Genomic DNA, 15694 nt, shown 5'->3' with positions numbered 1-15694 from the left:
TAAACCTCTGATTCTCCTATTTAAATCTTAAATATGAACTAGATAATCACAACCAACAAATTAGACAACTTAGGAAAAAATGGATAAATTTCTAGAAACACAAAACCTACCAAGACTGAGTCATGAAGAAATAGAAAATCTGAACAGACCAATTATTAGTAAGGAGATTGAGTCAGTAATCAAAAACATCCCAACAAACAAGGATCCAAAACTGAATAGTTTGTTAATTTTACCAAACACTTAAAAAAGAATTAATACCCATTCTTCTCAAACTCTTCAAAAAAAAAAAAAAATAGAAAAGAACACTTCCAAATTCATTTTCCAAGACCAGCATTACCCTGGCACTAAAATCAGACAAGGACAGTATAAGAAAATTGAATTACAGGATGAACATAGATGCAAAATTTTTCAACAAAATATTAACAAATTAAATTCAACAGTACACTAAAGAAATAATACACTGTGATCGAGTGGGATTTATTTCAGGAATGCAAGGATGGTTTAACATCCACAAATTAATGTGACTAATTTTTAACAAAACGAAAGATAAAAATCTGATCATCTGAATAGTTGCAGAAAAAGCATTTGACAAAATTCAACATCTGTTCATGATAAAAACTCTCAACAAACTGCTTATAAAGGGTACATACCTCAACATAATAAAATCTATACATGACAAACCCACAACTAACACCATATTCAATGTTAAAAAGCTGAAAGCCTTGGGTGCCTGGGTGGCTCAGTCGGTTAAGCGACTGCCTTCAGCTCAGGTCATGATCCCAGGGTCCTGGGATTGAATCCCACATCGGGCTCCTTACTCCACGGGAAGCCTGCTTTTCCCTCTCCCACTCCCCCTGCTTGTGTTCCCTCTCTCTCTCGCTGTGTCTCTCTCTGTCAAATAAATAAATAAGATCTTTAAAAAAAAAAGCTGAAAGCCTTTCCTCTAAGATCAGCAACAAGACAAGGATGCCCACTCTCATAACTTTTATTTAATATACTACAGGAAGTCCTAACCAGAACAATTAGGTAAGATAATAAAGAAATAAAAGATAAAGAAATAAAAGTCATCCAATCTATTTCTATTTGCAGATGATGTGATATTGTATATAAAAAACTCCAAAGACTCCACCAAGGAACTTTTAGAACTAATAAACTAATACTAATAAATTCAGTAAGTTGCAGGATTCAAAATCAATATAAAAAAAATCAGTTGCATTTTTATATGCTAAAAATAAGCTATCAGAATGAGAAATTAAGAAAACAATCCCATTTACAATTGTATCACAAAAAATAAATACCTAGGAATAAATTTACCCAGGGAGGTGAAAGATCTGTACACTAAAAACTATAAGACATTGAGGAAAGAAATTGAAGAAGACACAAATAAATGGAAAGATACCCCATACTCACGGACCAGAAGAACTGATGTGAAAATGTACTTACTACCCAAAGCAATCTACAGATTCAATGCAATTCCTGTCAAAATTCCAATGACATTTTTCACAGAAATAGAACAAACAATCCTAAAATTTGTGTGGAACTGCAAAAGACCATGAATAGCCAAACCAGTCTTGGAAAGAAGAAAAAAGGTGGAGGCATCATACTTCCTGATTTCAAACTATATTTATAAAGTTATAGGTGTGCCTGGGTGGGTCAGTTGGTTAAGCATCTGCCTTCAGCTCAGGTCATGATCCGAGGGTTCTGGGATCGAGTCCCACATTGGGCTCCTTGCTCAACAGGGAACCTGTTTCTCCCTCTGCCTGCCACTCTCTCTCTCTGTCTCTCTGACAAATAAATAAATAAATAAAATCTAAAAAGTTAAAAAATGGCCAGAGAAACTGAATAGACATTTTTCCAAGGAAGACATACAAATGCTGAGCAAGTACATGAAAAGATGCTCCATATCATTAATTATCACGGAAATGCAAATCAAAACAACAATATTACCTCACTCCTATTAGAATGGCTATTATAAAAAGTCAAGGGATGACAAGGGTTAGAAGGATGTGGAGAAAAGGGAACCCTTGTATACTGTTGGTAGGAATGTAAGTTGGCACTGACACTGTGGAAAACACTATGAAGGTTCCTCAAAAAATTAACAAAATAGAACTACCATATGATACAACAATCCCACCTCAGGATATATATCTAAAGGAAATGAAAATAGGTTATTGAAGAAATATCTATACTCCCATGTTCATTGCAGCAGTATTTACAATAGCTAAGATATAGAAACAACCTAAGTGCCCATCAATGGACGAATGAACAAAGAAGATGGTATATATGCACATACATATACAAATATATCTAAAAAAGAAGGAAAGCTTGCTGTTTTCAACAACTTGGATGAACTTTTAGGGCATAATGTGAAGTGGAATAAGCCAGACAGAGAAAGACAAATATGGTATCACTTACATGTAGACTCCAAAAAAATAAATAAAAGCAAAAAAACAAAAAAAAAGAAGTCAAGCTCATAGACACAGATTAGAGAAAACTGGTTTCCAGGGTGGAGTGGAAATAGGGAGAGGTTGGTGAAAGTGTATAAACATTTAGCCATAAGATGAATAAAGTTTGAGGATTTAATGTAAAAACATGGTGACAATAGTGGATAACACGGTACTAGTATAATTGAAATTTGCTAACAGAGTAGAACCTAAAGTTCCTACGGAAAAAAAAAGAGTAATATGTGAGGGGATGGGTATGTTAATTAATTTGATTGGTGGAGTCCTTCCATAATGTATATGTAGAGCAAATCACTACAATGCATACTTTAAATATCTTATAATTTTGTATGTCCGTTATTTCTCAATAAATCTAAAATTAAAAAAAAATTATCAAGCTTATAAGAGTAGTTTGAACTTTTATATATTTACTATTTTTGCTTCTAAGTGTCTCTTAATTTAGCGGTTTCCCAGCTCTGTCAAATCATAGTGGCCTTTCATCAAAAGATATTACTTATAGAGCCAACATGTCTGGATCAGTTACACCCTCTCATCCTTCCTTTAGATTAGTCTTTTTTCCTCACAAATCTTTATGAAAAGTGATTTTTCTTCAGCTGCTTGAAAATGTTACCATCATGAACATATTAACATAGAGTATATCATCTGGACCATGAACCAGGAAGAAATCCAAGCTATATTTACTGTTGTTACTCAATATGGCTGTCCTGTTCACTGCTCTTTTAGAAGAGCAATGAGAATATCCATTCCAAACATCAAGAATTTATGGCTCAATAAAAGGAAGGTATAATTAAGAAACTTGAGCATCAACATTCTGAAAGTAAGCTAAAAAGTTTGAGGTAAATAGGCATAGGTACTTCAGCTGCTATTTCTCCAGAAATGTGTCTTTTCCTGAAAAGTTTCTGTAGCCACTGAGAGACTGAAATGTCTGATCCTTTTTGCCCAACTGCAATCAACTCACATGTGGCCTTTTCCGGAAGAAACTCAAGCAATACTCCAGCATGAGAAAACTATTCCCACAACTATCAAGATGCTACTTCACAGCTGTAATGGCCACAACTAATTCTTCCAAGGAAATTATGTTTTTATGGAGAAATTAAGGCAAAAAAAATTTTTTTAAAGAAAATCATGAAGAACTTGACAGGACTTATGCAGCCAGTTAATTCTGAAATGTAGTTACAACCAGGTTCATTGTTCTCTCTTGACTACCTTTATGACCAGACGTTTCTACTGAGTCTAATTTTTAAGGCATGCAAATTACAGGAGGCTTCAGAATGCCAATAATAGCATGCTGGGGTTAATTATTGACTCAGAAGGGAGAATGTCAACTACTGAATCATCAACATATCTCTTGCCACACCTGGGGTTTTCTCTGGATGACTTCCATCCAAGTGTTGACAAAACTTGACCTTGGATAGTTGTTGAGATTTGTTGGGACTATGGCCAAAGGTGTTTATGTGCCAGTAGGACAGGCTCCATATTCATTAGCCAGGTTATTCTGCTCCACATATGGCAAGAAAAGTACTTTCTGAGTTTTCCACATTAATGCTGATTGAAAGCTTCCAGACAAAAAGGCTCTTATTACCATAATCCCACGCAGTGCCCTGGATTCTATCCTGATGTAAACCTTAGTGTGTAGCAAAGTCGAAAGACCAAGGCTCAAAGATGGGTCACCTAGGAAGGATAAGCATGCCCATTTCTTAAAGTTAGAATACAAGCCCACAATCAGAATACTAAATTTATATCTTATGAATGGTCTTGGCAGGAATCCTAGTGGGGTGGGAGAGTGCATTCTTTTCCAATTGAATTAACTGGAGCCAAAAGTACATTTCTGACCTCAGCTGTGCTCCTGATTTGTCTGGGGAAAGGCACTTAACCTAGAGTCTCCCAATTCTCCTTGGAACATAAAATCATTAAGTAACTGACCTTGAAGGTTATTGTGAGGAATGATGACATTTTAAGAAGGCTTGTCTTTGGGAGAAAGGGTGCTTCCCAGCAGTCTCAAAGGCCTTGGTGCTTCCACAAGGGGTGGTAAATAGAATAAAGAGAGTGGAATAACAGTCATAAAAAGGGCATTATAGAAAAAGACTAAATAATGTTGTCTAGCCTGTTAAAACCTTTTCTTGCTGCTATTATCTATAATTTCTAGGTCAATTATGCTAATGTCAACCCAGGGTCTAACTGAGTTAAGGAAAGAATACAGGAAGATTTGTATTGACATGATGTCAAGAGAAGGGTGGCATGGGGTATGGAAATGACTCATCATGCCTCCATTTGGATATAATAGCTTGCTTTGGTGCAAGCTTCTAATAGGGCCTGGTGGTTAACCACATCCCTATGGAGTGAAACTTGTGTCTCACTAGATCACAAATCCCAGAGATAACCAGTTTTACAAGATGTAAGTTTGATAGCAAACTTTTAACAATTCTCCAGAAAGTATCCTTTGAAAGAGTTTAGAAAATTGGTCAACAATAAAACAAGATGTATGCTTTCTGCATGCCAGGTCAGGAGGAGTAAGCTTTTTAGACTTCATCATAAATTATTGTCAGGTCATAAAGCAAATTCAATGAGATGAACAGAAAATTTCTAATATGAAAAAATGAGATGTATTAATTTTAAAATTAACACATAAATAAATTATCCTGCCCCATTTTTCCTCCAGGAAGTCTTCATAACCCAGGAACAAAGATTTACGCCTTATTCCCCCCCTTCCCTGTCCATGATGACACATTCTCTTAAACTTAGGTATGTGGGTCTCAACACAAATAAATTTCCCTCCACGTAGAAAACTGTCTGGAGAGAGTAAAGAATTTTTCCCCAATAACTGGAAATATGAGACTGTGAGTAGGACAACTAGGCCCTTCCTTTTGCAATCGCTCTGTCTTCCTTTCCATGGGGCCCATCATTGGTGGAACTTTATCTGAATAGGTGTAAGTTTTTGTTGAATCTTGTGTAAGGGAAAGGGATGAGCAGCTTTCCTTGATATGTCAGCACCATGTTGATTCAATTTTGACATGTAATGTAGTAGGCAAAGTATGCATTCCTAACAGCAATTTTTAAGCATAGCCTCCATGTTCAGAGTGAACACCACCTACAAATGTCTGGGTGCTGTGGTTGGGGAGATAGCTCCTTGCTCACACCTCGCTCAAAGAGGTAAAGGTGGGTAACAACTGGGCAGATAATCCCTACACTCCCTTAGCCACAATAACTAGTTGTTCCAGCTTCTTTCTCTCCCCATTTCCTAGCACTATGTGGCAACTGAGTAGATATATTTCCAAGAAGTCTAAGCTCCATTCTCCGATATCTCTCTGATGCCCCAAACCTTCACAGGTGTGTTTAGCTTCTTTGTTATTGACTGTAGATTTTCTTCTTGGGAGCAATTTACCATGAAATGTCCATTTCCCATCCAAGCAAAGCAAAAAGATGTGTACAAGTACAAAATAGTGAAAGTTATTGAAGTAGAAGATGAATAATATATTACAGAACGTTACAATTAATTGTACGAGGAGACTGACCTAGATCACATATTATGACTTCAAATATAGGGAGGGAGAAGAAGAATAGAGGAAACTAGGTAATGCATGCTGATCAACAAAATTTTATTCTTAGAATTGATAATGTGGAGAATTTGGTTAAACATCTTCTTAAAATTTTAAAGCAGCCAATGGTGTAAGACAGAATTAGAATAAAAAGGTAACATGAAACCTGTTAGTTGTAATAATCAATTTAAAAATTAAATGACCCTATTAAAAGAGATTTTCAGATTGAGTCAATTAAACTATTCTGTTTACAAGTAGAATTTTGTGAATGAATTGTTGAAAACAAAGCTATTCATTTAGAATAAAAGCACAAGATGAGTAAGAACATAGTAGACAAATACAAACACAAAGAAACCAGATCAACATTAAAATGGGCAGAGGGTCCTTTTTAGTTAATGTACAGTATAGCTTGATTTACTAATTCCAACATTTTTTGAGTGCATACTATGTGCCATATACTCTTCTAGATGCTGAGGATAGAGTGGTGAGCCAGACAGATGAAAGTATAAAGGAAAATAAAAGGGCAAGGGGACAGAGAATGATCTAGAGGTTAGGGTGGAGGGGATGAAGATATAGTAAAGAATTATTTTGCCTAAAATGTGTAAAGAAAACCACTGATAGAAATAGAAAGAGAAATAGAAATACAGTTCCACTACATCTTCTTTAATACATTCACTCGCTTTTTGACAGACCAACAGGTAGATATAAAAAGGTGATATAGAGAACTTTAACAATGTGCCATCAATGATATCGACTTATTGATGTATAATGTACACAGTCTCTGTACTTTACAAAGAGAAATCATTTTCCTCAGGATCTGTGAGTATTTTAAAAAATATACTACCTACTATGTCACAAAAAAACACAGTAAGTTCTCCAAAGCAAAAATTACACAGGCTATGTGTGTAATAAAACTAGTCTTTAATAAAAAAGTATAACCCAAAGACTGCGAACATTAAAAACTCCCTTATATAATTCTTGAATAAAATAATTTAAGGAAGTGACAATGGAAAGTACTACATGTTATAACACATGAGAGACAAAGAAGTCCAGGGACAAACTCATATCATTGAATGCTCTCATTTATAGGCAAACCAAAAGGAATACAAATGACCTGAAGCCAGAATTTCCCAGAACCGGTGTCCTGGGAAACACCATGTCACAAAATGTTGGTAGTATACTACAGAAAGTATGCTATACTGCAGAGAGTACACTATTCTATACAGAGTATACAAATTATACTTCACTATTCCATACCTTATTGAAGTATACTATACCCTAGAAAGTGTTCCAGGGTAAAAACAATTTGGAGAATGCTATGTTCCAAAAGCTATACATTTTTTAATTTGAGACTTCCTCAGTATCTTTAATGGCATAATGAGCATTGTAAAGCACTAAGAGGAAATGTAATATTCACTGCTTTCCAAACTATTTAATCAGAGAACATTTTTTTTTCATAGTATACATATTAACATCTCAGAGCAAAGCTCTTCTCTTAGGAGTTATTGGACAGTTAGGTAGTCAGGGTCAGGGTCGCCAACAAAAAAATATGGACAGCGAAAATAAAACTGTCACTGACACCCTGTTTTGCAGCTTAGACAGGACCACGCTAACATTCTGCTTTGCAGCCTTTACAGAAATGACTTCTGCAAAATGTCCTAAAACAAGGTAATTAACCACAAAGCATTTGTCCTTATCATGGGCAAGGGGCAGTTAAGACATAAGCCCCCAGATGTCAGCAAAAAAAGACCATCAGCATGTTGACAGTAACCTAAGAGGTAGACAGATAATGACCAAAGCCCTGATTGGCACGATTCAATATACCCTGATTCCTTAAGATAGTTCTGCAAAAGAGCTCACAAAAACCCCTGAACTTAGGAGCTCCAGGGGCAACCCACTCCGGCCCCAATCCCTCTCCTGGAGCTTTATACTATCACTCAATAACCTTTGCTTTGCTGCCCACCACTCTTAGTCTGGTCTACCTCTTCATTCTTGGAAGTGGTGTGACCAAGAACCTTGGGCACTAAAGGCAGAAAATGCCTTCAACATTCTGAGTAGTTTGGGAAACATAGAGATGAGCATTCAATCTAAGAAGCATTAAGAAAGAAGGAATAATAAAAGTGAAATAAATCAAAACCACAAACTGTTCAACTTAATAAATAAATTTGTAATCTGGTTCTCTAAAAATAAAATAAAATGGGCTATACTTGACAAACCTAAATGTAGAAAAATAACAAAACCACACTTGACAATAATAAAATTGAAATACCAATGAAGCATTTTTTTTTAAAGATTTTTTTAATTTATTTATTTGACAGAGAGAGACACAGCGAGAGAGGGAACACAAGCAGGGGGAGTGGGAGAGGGAGAAGCAGGCTTCCCACTGAGCAGGGAGCCCGATGCGGGGCTTGATCCCAGGACTCTGGGATCATGACCTGAGCCGAAGGCAGACGCTTAACGACTGAGCCACCCAGGCACCCCACCAATGAAGCATTTTTGAGTAAACTATACATTGCTTAAATTAGCTTGAAAGGAACACAGAAAGTCAAGAAAATAAATATTGTGATAGAATTGGGGGGAAAATCACTTAAGTGCCTTTAAAAAAAGCTCACAAGTTACATGATTAGTTACTTTGGAGCCTCAACAGATATAAATGTTTCCAGAGTATAGAACATCATGGAAAACCAATCAGTTCATTTTAAATATCTAGAGTAATATTTGTTCTGAAACAAAAACAGGACTGTACAAAATAGAAAAAAAAAAAAGTAAATTTTTGGGCAAATAGATCAAAAATTTCTAAATAGGGGCGCCTGGGTGGCTCAGTAGGTTAAGTGCCCGACTCTTGCTTTCCGCTAAGGTCATGATCTCAGGGTTGTGAGATCAGACTTGGCTCCAGGTGTGGAGACTGCTTGAGATTCTCTCTCCCTTCCCCTCTGCCCAACTCCCCACCTCTCTAAAAAAAGAAAAAAAATTTTCTAAATAAATTACTGATAACTAAATCTCTCATTTGAAATATATATAAAGATATATTCTATTTATATACTTATTTAAATATTTATTTTATAAAAATATTTACATACTGTTTATTAAGGAATGCAAGCATTATTGACAACTAAGGGATTATTAACATAATCCATCAATATCAAAGACAAAAAAGGTGATAAATTTGATAGATGTTGAAAAGGCATTTGAAAGGGTTCAAAATCAATTTCTGACCAAAAAGCATTTAGTTATTTTAAAACAGAAGAATTCTTTCTTAACAGGACAAAGAATATTATCTCAAGTTCAGTGCAGAATTTTCTGATAGGCCAACTAGATATGCATGTAGTGAACCAAAGCATTTGATAGTATTTGCAAAACACCCAATGAAGTAGCCACCCTTAGAAAATAGAATTTCTTGACAGTATTTTACAAGTTAATGCTGGTTCTGTTTATTTATTTATTTATTTGAGAGAGAGAGAGATAGCAAGAGGGAGCACGAGCAGAGGTGAGGGGCAAAGGGAGAGAGAGAAGCAGGCTCCCCAGCGAGCAGGGAGCCCAATGTGGGCTGGATCCCAGGACCCTGAGATCATGACCTGAGCCAAAGGCGACGCTTAACTGACTGAGCCACCCAGGCACCTCAAGATTGGTTCTGTTTTGAATTGCATATTGAATCCTAATCTTTTCATACTTAAAGTGTCTCTATGTCTTTAAAGGTTGCTTAATGGTTTAACAATTAGCATTCCTATTAAAGTAAATAACAAAACAGTGATAGCCATCAGCATTTGTATTTGAATAGGTCTGCCAACATAGTAGGACAGGAGTAATAAGAGATACAATTACGAGATTCAAGGAGGCAAGATTATCATTTTATGCTAACGATATGGCTGTTTACTTTGACAATGCAAGAAAGCAATAATAAAAATTGTTAGATATAGTGAAAGACTTTATTAAGGCGATTGATTATAAAATAAATATACCAAGTCATTCAGTTTTCTGTTTACTAGTTTGAAAACATAATGGGAATAAATCTCAATTACAATAACAAACAAAATTATAAAATCATCTTGGCATAAGTCTAATCAAAAGAAGGGCTTATCTAATTAAAATTATATATTTCTTTCCTCATAGATGTAAAAGAAGATTGACTACATGAGGGCATATACCTTAATCCTGGAGGGAAGCTTTATAATTTTATATATTGTCAATTACAACAAATTACTGGTACAAATTTCATGCTAATCCAATTAAAGTATGGCTAATTCTTAGAGGTATCTGGAAGAATAAAGTCTGTTTGGATTAAATATTTAAAATAATAAAAAAATTAAAATTGGGAGAAAATGAGAGGATGTCTTTTAAATAAGGTAGGAAATTGAGAAAAGCTATAAAGAAAGTATAAAACAGTTTGACTACACAAAAAATTTTTAAATGTCTTATGGCAAATTATATATTAAAAACAAAATGAAACTTATAGAGAAAGAATATTTACAATGCATATTATTGATAAAGGGTCAATTATAATATACAAAAGGCTTCTATGCATTTATAAGGAAAAAACCCCAAATAATATAAATAGGTAAAACAAACAAGTTATAAGTGGACAATTCATAGAATTGTATCGTATTAGTATTTAGCCACAAAATACTAATTCTTGTCCATTATATTAGTAAAATTAAAGAAATGATAATACCTGGTGCCTGCAAAGATTTGGATAAAACAGTATTCCCCAGACTTCTGGCAGAAATGTGAATTGTAACACCCTCTTTTGGAGGAAGCAATCTGGTAATATTTATTTCCAGATGTTACCCTTCAACCTAGAAATTCTATCCCTATGAACTTATCACATAGAAACAGAGCTTTGATACCATAGGATACATGCTTAAAAAAAACTTTTCTTATAGGATTGTTTGTAGAAGAAAAAGGTCAAGGTCAGTGATTGTCCATCAATGGGAAAATAACTGAATATATTGTGGAACACACATGCATGGATTTTATACAACCACAAGTAAGAATAACTTAAATCTATACCTATTGAACTAAATTTCTATTATTCAGTGAGAAAATCAAGAGGCAGAAAAATGCTTACAGACTCTACTTGTATGGGACAGAAGTTAATAAAAAGCCCAGTATATGAGAGTGTGGGTACATACATATTCGCAACTTGAAGGAGCATAGATAAAGAGGAAGAAGGACATTCACAGGCTGCTGGTGGTCAAGTTGAAGGTGTAAGGAGAGGAAGAGAAGGAGAACGGGAAGTAGGGTTTTAAAGAGTCTACGGTACACCGGAAAACAGTTTTGTATTAGAGAACATAAAATTCAATCTACATTATCATAAACAAAATTAATATTACAAACCTTGGTTTAGGTTGTTAATTCTTGAAATGGCTCTAGTTTATATGTGAGGAATTTCTGAAATTTAAAAAATATATTTGGAAAAATAGTTCATTTTCTTTGAAAATTGCTTGTCCGTTGTGTTTTATCTACCTGATATTTTTTTCTACATTCTAACGCCTAATTTATCATCTATGGCTTGTCACAACTGATTACTTTAAATATCACTCTTTTGTTCCACCAATTAGAAATGCTTGTCTAGAGTCTGAAGCCAACTATCCCCTGAAGAGAAAGGTACAAACAAGAGAACCACAAAATTTTTTTTAAATGTTTTTTTTTTCCTTTTTTCCACTTTGGCCGGGAGATATGCACACTTAATAAGGTTCATAAATTTGGGTTTCCCTCAGAAGGACCGAATCTAGAAGGGAACTTGAACACTAATAAAATCACTTCACTTCATGTGAAATGCTCCAAAGTTTGTAAGTCATCCTAAATTTATTCTCATTAGCAAGCAAATGAATAAGAAAACCCACCTACAGACAATTTTAATTTCCTTAAGGGTGTTTTTTTTGTTTGTTCTGTGATGAAGCAACTGAAAAACTCTTTAGTAAAACAGAGGTACTGCAGATATAACCCTGCTCTGGTTCATTCACTCAGAGATTTGACAAACTGAATACAGGGGCCTGGGTGGCTCAGTGGGTTAAGCCTTTGCCTTTGGCTCAGGTCATGATCCTGGACTCCCAGGAGTCCCACATTAGGCTCCTTGCTCAGCAGGGAATCTGCTTCTCTTCTGCCCCTCCTCCTGCTCCTTCTCTCTTTCTCACTCTCTCTCTCAAATAAATAAGTAAAATCTTAAAAAAACAAAACAAAACACTGAATACAGAGGTTTTCCCTTTCTTCTACATTCTCCCATGCCCTCATTTGGAACTTAGTTTTTTTTTTTTTTTTTTTTTTAAAGATTTTATTTATTTTTTAGAGAGCGAGCGAGAGGGAAACAGCATGAGAGGGGAGAGGGTCAGAGGGAGAAGCAGGCTCCCCGTTGAGCCGGGAGCCCGATGTGGGACTCGATCCCAGGACCCTGGGATCATGACCTGAGCCGAAGGCAGATGCTTAACCATCTGAGCCACCCAGGCGCCCTGTTTTTGTTTTTTTTTTTGAACTTAGGTTTTGAAAGGAAATATTAAGAGACTGTGCTGAATACTAAAGTTACAATTATTTTCTGAGTTCCACCCTATAATTTTTTTTAACCAAAAAACTATACCTGAGAATTGGTACGGGTTAGGAAAATATAACAAATAAATTGAACCCACTTGGATTAATTCTCAGATGTTAGTTCATTAGGAAATATATTTGCAAATCAAACATCTTCAAACCTCTAAATACTGTTGGATACGAAACTATGAAATACTTCAGTAGTGAGGTTCCATGGTGGAATGGTTAGCACTCGACTCTGAAATATTTCAGTATATATCACAGGTTACATCATTGGTATCTTAAGGGCACTAACTGGCATCTTTAATTGACTGTCTTACTCCTCCCACAGAGCCAGTTTAGTTTGGAAGCAATCTTCTCAAGACTGGCTACCTCTCAGTATCACTGGCTTTTGGTTCCATAAGCTTATTTTGTCTGCAGATGATAATAATTCCTTTTTCTCTTTCTCCAGCTTTTCCTCAAAATGAGGTCTTAGAGTTCAGGACACCTCAGCGACTCAATACACACACCTTTTTTTCTTGTTTGAATCATTCATTTTTTTCTTACAAGTATTAATTGGACACCCACTATTGGGCACCACTGTGTAGGGGATTTAAGATAGTTTTAAGGATGCAAAGGTAATTTCTTCATGATTTTTTCTCAAGAAGAGTTGAAGACTAATAAAGTATATAAAAGCTATGTCTATGACTATTATACAAGCAATAAAATGACAAGGACATGCGAAAGGGAGGGGTGAAATCTTAAGAGTCAGAGGAGGGAGCACCTGCTGTCAACAGAAGGATTAGGGATGGTTTCCTGGAGAAGGTGAAGGTCAACTGTCTCCTCAGCTGAAACATACTGCACATGCACATAGATTCACACACAAATCACAATGCTGCATTACTTTTTAGTTACTACCTTAAATACTCTCTTTCCCATAACCAAGCTACCTCATTTAAATCATGAAACTGATGCATCCATTGTAGACTGGTTTGCCCTTCCCACTGTATGAATGGCTCCATCCAAGTACCAACTGGTCGCCTAATTGTTACTACCACTAGATTCTTTTCAAGTCTGATTTCATTTGATCTTTCTCTCCCTTGCCTCTAACACTCTTGACTACTTCTTTCTTCTTTTGACTTCCTAAATAGTACCCTCTCTTGATTCTATTCTCCCTCCAAGCGTTGTTCCTCAGGATCCTTTCTAGCTTTTCTTCTAAAAACTTATTTAAGTATTGATATACCTCAAATTTCTCTGACCCTCTGAGTCATTCACTCTGTATGACCTCCCTGAATGAGCTCATTCAGTCCGATGGTCTCAGTTAATATCTTCACCTAAACTCAGACATATGTTCTGGGCTCAAAAGTGCTATAGGACATTTCCACTTCAGTTGACCTAAAGCCCCATTGTGGCTGGAGTCCCTGAAAAAGTACACTAAGAATTTGTGTGTAGGATGTTTGTTAAGGAGTACTCTTGAGAACATCTTTAGGAGAAGTTAAGTTGTAATGCATTCAGAAAGCCTCAGGTAACTCCACGAGGAGCTCTGAAGCTGGGATGGTCCTGCAATCTTGTGCTTGGTTGGAATGAAGGGGCTGGGCCTTTGTACCCCTGCCCTGACCAGCAATGGATGCAGGCTGCCCCTAGAAAGGGCACTTTATGTTGGCGAGAAGCCTTGTGCTCCCGGCAGCACAGAGAGTAAGTCCTTCAACCCCAAAGGGGTATCTGACAGCCCACACAATATTTACTACAGGCACCTAGAGTGTCTATAACTCTATAAAACTTATCCATTATTTTTCCCATAAATGTATTACTTCTCTTGCATTTCTATGTTTGTTGAATTCATCTCCTATCTAACAACCCATAGCAGATCCTGGGGGATCACTGAGTCTCCTCACTTGTTCTCACTAGTAGCGACTCCAAAATCCGAATCTTGGAAAGTTACCTAAAGCTTTCCAACCTCCATCCTTAATTTTTCACTTATCTTCTTCCTCGTCTTCCAACTTGTTGTTGGGGGCCTAATGCAGACATACCACCTCTCACCTAAACATCTGCAGTAACGCTACTACAGGTTCATGTCATGCATCCTTCTTATATATCATCCTCTTTACCTCCAAAGTGATACTTCTCCAACGTAAAACTGACCACATCAGTCTTCTGTTTAGTCAGTGGCTCCCTATTGTCTTCTGTATAATCAAATTTCTCATCATGGCATGAAATTTCTCCGGCCTCATCTGAAGCCCACAATTCAGCCATTCAGAAATGCTTGCAGTCCTGCAAGTATATCAGACTATGTCATATCTCCCTGCCTTTGATCATGATGTTCCTTCTGCCTGGAATATTCTTTCATCCCACTCCCTTGCCACTTGAGAATGCCTATTCATCTTTCAAGTCTTATTTCAAGCAGTAACCCTCTGTGAAACCTTTCCTGGCTTGTTTTATCCCCCTTGAATCATCCCATTCTTTATTTATGACCCCACTATGTCCCAACATACTGCTATCTTTCAATCTATAATTCGTAATTGCCCTCTTTGTACCCATGACTATCTGTCCTACTCTTTGTATCCTCTTAGAAGGCAGAAATTATGTCTGATTTATTCCTGAGGAGCATGGAAGAAAGCACATTAATTAATGATGAATGAAAAGATTGTTAAGTAGAGGGGAGGGGTCCATTGCTAACTGACAGGATGAATCTGAAAAATGAAAAACCCAACAAACAAGCTTGGTTTTGTGACTTTCTTCAATTATGCCCCAAAGCCTCTCAACAGGAAGGGAGGAGATAATGCGAAGTGCTCAGGGTAAAGACCTGAAAAGTTGGGTCCATTGGAAGGATACAGTATAGGAGAGATCAAGGTCTCTAGTGAGAGCTTATACAGAAATGGTGACGCGTAGGGAGTGGTCTGTGTGGGAGACAAAAGAGCCTGCAGTCTGCTGGATGGGCTGTGTGCATAAGTGTCCCTGAAGCTAGAGGACGAAAAAGGCAGAATCGGTACCAGAGAGGCCATGGGAAGGGGAGAGGGAAAGGAAAATTTTGGAGATGAAGCAGTTTGGGGTGATGAGAAGGTTCAAGGTTCAGTCTTAAATTTAGGTTGCTTAAGGCAAGAGTAATGAAGATAAAGGTTGTTATCACTAAAGAAACTGAAAATCTTTGAAATCAGGAACCTATGTGGGTTTTTATTTGAATGACCGTATATCCTG

This window comes from Mirounga angustirostris, unplaced genomic scaffold, assembly GCF_029215605.1.
Source record: "Mirounga angustirostris isolate CCGP_5_RB_7025 unplaced genomic scaffold, mMirAng1.0.hap1 SCAF_4, whole genome shotgun sequence".
Classification (NCBI taxonomy): Eukaryota; Metazoa; Chordata; class Mammalia; order Carnivora; family Phocidae; genus Mirounga; species Mirounga angustirostris.
This window is presented reverse-complemented; position numbering follows the sequence as displayed.